The sequence below is a fragment of the Berghia stephanieae genome, chromosome 1, assembly GCF_034508935.2.
Source record: "Berghia stephanieae isolate SIO BIC M18660-M18661 chromosome 1, UCSD_Bste_1.3, whole genome shotgun sequence".
In the NCBI taxonomy this organism is placed as follows: Eukaryota; Metazoa; Mollusca; class Gastropoda; order Nudibranchia; family Aeolidiidae; genus Berghia; species Berghia stephanieae.
This window is the reverse complement of record NC_088360.1, coordinates 78,588,242-78,592,487: the sequence shown is the minus strand read 5'-3', so window position 1 is coordinate 78,592,487 and position 4,246 is coordinate 78,588,242.

Genomic DNA, 4,246 nt, shown 5'->3' with positions numbered 1-4,246 from the left:
ATATTGTCACAAAAAGGAAATAGTACAAGTTTTTTTTCTTCTGAAGTTGAAGATACAAAACTTTATGGGAAGAAATACTTAGATATAAATAACAATTAAAAACATGAAACAAAACTTTAGTAACATAAAACTATAACATTTGAATATCGCAATATCAATAAACGAGCTCAAAGCGCTTTACAAGGGGTCCCTAGCCAACAGCAACACTTAACATGAAGGACGAAAATTGACGCCTGTTAAGTGATATTATAGTTTTTTCCGGACAGAGACAACGCTGTTAACGACCCAATACTTATTTTACACCTGGATACGGTGAGAGATTGTGAGTAAAGAGAAACATCAATTTAATTTACTACGACAATAATTATGTGAACTTCTCGATTTTTCCCTTTGTCAACAAAAACACGACGAATGAGACACTGAAAACGAATAAGACATGAGTGGATGACCATGACATGGCGTGTTTAAAGGAAACATTTATTTTCGCATTTTTATCCTATAACTCAAGTCGTAAACTAAATTTTAAACATAAGTCTCCTCTTGACATAATACACTGTGGGACGATTGGCACAAATTACCTTTTCTAACTGGACAAAGTGATATACTGTTATGTCGTATTTACTCGTATCTTAAATATCGCAATCAATGTTTATACATGTCACCCAACCGGTTGGTTGACTTCAAAATCATAGAAACAAGGAATTATTTCTTACAAGTAAATTAGAACATTGTTTTTAATTTTTGGTGAATGATTGATTCTTCTTTTGGAAACACACGTCATTTTTTTCTTATCATGGACTGTTCTGTTCACATCAAGACATACATTCTAACAATCACCTCACAGTTTCCCATTAGTTTCATGCAATCCATAGAAGGAACAAATTAAATTGACGTCACTCAGCTCTTTGTTATTGTTTTTTAGACAGCGAGTTTAATTATCAGTTCTCACTAGATTATATCAATCAAACTGTAAACGTTTAAGGTTACACATAGCTTTGTGTCTTGGTACGGCATATCCAGCTGGCGGATGTTGTGAGTATTTTACCTAAACCCATAGCATCAATCTCTTTCATTATTCAACATTGAGTGGAAGTGACTATGATGAATAATTTACACGTAGCTTTCGGACCAGCCTAGGGCATCAACCACTCTAATACGATAATAAGGGGAACACCCGTATATTATGATAACTACGCCCAGGGAATCAAAGACAAACTTTTGACTTTAAACAGTTTTTGACAAACAATCACAGCACCGGTCTCATATGTTTTAAAAATGAGTATTTAGGAAAATACCCGTATACGTCTCAAACTGCAGAAGGCTAGCCGGGTCGTTTTAACCTATGGATTTAATATTAACCATTTAACGGCCTTTTGGTGGGGTCGGCTTTTCACGGGTTCTCCATTGCTTTGAGTGACATTTCATCTCTGAATCATATTGACGGAATATTGATGGAGCCAGAAGTCACCAATCGGTAAAAAAAAACAACATTTTCACAAAAGCTAGGAGGATTCCACAACAACTTCCTTTTGACAAGCTGAATTTCTGGTTTGTAAGCTTTGGCCCACTATGACGTAAAAAATGTGCATATAAGAAAGTCTCATTTTTTTCATGACAATGTTAAATTTTTCCTGAAAATTCCATACGATTACTTCAGAATCAGGGCAATTCATATTTGATTAATCCTCGTATTTTTTATTCAGGTCTTCTTTTATTATTCATCTGGTTATGACTGGTGTCAGTGCGTAGCCTTCGTACAGTCATAGCCGGACACTGACCAAAAATTAGTGCAAAATACTAGAACAGATCACACACAAAAAAAGGCAATTTGTGAGATACGTTAAATAGCTCAACCAATAGGATCAGTTGATTCCTTGAACAGTACTATTGGCAACTCACTAGGCAGTGCACGCACCTAAAATGACATCAAAATACAAGTCATAGCTATTGTCGGGCTACAAATTAACAAAGGCTATGGTAAGTGACTCAGCGGAAGGATTTTCGTCTTGTAACAAAAGGAAGCGATATTTAGTGTGGTCCTTGTAAAACGCTTTGAGCACGTTTCGTGGATATTTCGCTGTACAAATGGTCATCGCGTTTGGCGTTGGGTGTGGAAGGCACTTTACACAACTTTCCCCATTCGATTCAGTTGTAAAAAAGTATCTGGCTGTGTAAAGTGACGGATGTTTTGAATGAGTTTGTGCAAAAAGGAGGAATAACGGGCTACTTGTACTCTAGGAACTGGAGATGTGGACCCATAAAATGGTCTAAGAGGGGAATAATAAATGATGCAAGGTGAAAGTGCATTGAGCATGGTAAACGTTGAAATACCTTATACAGATTTACGTTTTTACTGAAGCCAGACTCAAATTGCTTTTATGGCTTTTCTGATAAAACGGTAAGATAATGTGCGAGGTTATAGAAAAATCTAATACCGCTGAAAATGGGTTAAGTTCAAAGGCAGTTGTCGTCCATCAGTTGGGGGCCAATTTAGTTTTCTCTCTCTCTCTCTCTCTCTCTCTCTCTCTCTCTCTCTCTTTCTCTCTCTCATTCTCTCTCTCATTCTCTCTCTCTCTCTATCTCTTTCTTTCTGCCTCTCTTTTTTTCACTCTCTCTCTCTCTCTCTCTCTCTCTCCCTTCCTCTTTAGTGCTCTCTCTCTCTCTCTCCCTTCCTCTTTATTGCTCTCTCTCTCTCTCTCCCTTCCTCTTTATTGCTCTCTCTCTCCCTCTCTCTCTCTCTCTTTCTCTCTCTCTCTCTCTAGCCTCCCAATATCCTCTACTCTCTTGCCATCTCTTCTCTTTCAAAGGAATTTCAGGATTGTGGATTTATAAAAAGTTGAGGATCGTTTTATTCGCACGATATTGGAAGTTGAAATTGTGTAGCCGAAATGACAGAGAGAAAAAAAAATACTTTTGAAAGAAAAATGCAGATTTTCATTGATTACCGAGACTTTGTATTTGTATTCGGCTTTGTGTTATTGTAGTTTAACACTCGCCTTCTGTCCAATAGGTTCCTGGTTCCAGTCACGTAAAGAGTGACGTAAATTTGAGTCCGAGGGAAAAGGCTATTAACTCACATTCTCTACCAGCCCTCGGATTTAAAACGAGTAACTAGCCGGTAACAGATGTTGTCTCTGTTGAAAAAAAAAGCATTAGATTAAAATGAACTTTCTAAATTGAGCTTTTATACAGTTCAATATCCACTAAAAGTGTTCAAAGCGCTTTACAAGGGGTCCCTGGCCAGCAGCAACATTTAGGACTGGACATGACGCCTGTGAGGCGATATAACAAATTTTTTTTCGGACAGAGACGACACTGTTAACGGCGAGGTACAATTTACACCTGGGTACGATGAGAGAAAGTGAGTAAAGAGCCTTTTCCAAGGACTCAACTATGCGCCGAGCGAGGCTCGAACCCAGGAACTTCCGGTCCGAAAGCGAGTGTCATACAACAAGACCACATAGCCGGACATAGATTAGCGTCTCATAGGCGTCGTCATGGCTGATCCCACTTATTAAGTTTGTTGTTGGCTTCAGACCCCTTGTAACTCGCTTTGAGCACATTTAGTGGGAATTGCACCATATAAAATCTCAAGCTCAAGTGTTTGTTTTTCATTCTTGAAAACGTTTTATTGATAGACAGACACTCGGCATATTATAACAGCAACCAATAAGTACACCAATCAAGGGTAAGTCAATTTTTAGCTTTCTAACTTAAAGTGAAAAATTGCCTCGCTCGAAGGCAATACAACGTGTTCGGAAACGCTGAAAACCAACTATATCACTCAGCAAGTCATTAAATCAATTTAAACTTACTTAGAGCGAAACTGTCACAGTGGTAATGGTTTACAATATCATTTGGTGGTTACATTGATCTCAACAACAATTTTTTTTTTTTTTTTGCGATTGAGTAAATGATGAGTTTGAAAATACGCAGATTTGCTATTTTTACTGTCACAAAAGTCAAAGGAATTATCATGGAGTATATTTATTGAGCTTGCTCTATTAACCAGTTAACCGTCGTGCTCTGGAAAAAACGCGTATTTAAAAATTTGGCCAGAAAACTCGTTCTTCAGATATCGATCGATTTAAATAACCCTAATCCTGGCAAAAGCTCTCAGACCTGGGACTTCGCGGTTTGAGAATTTTTGGCAAGTTAGGGGTTATTTAGATCGATCAATATTTGACGGACGAGTTTTCTGACCAAATTTTTAAATACATTTTTTCCAGAGTAAGGCGGTTAACTG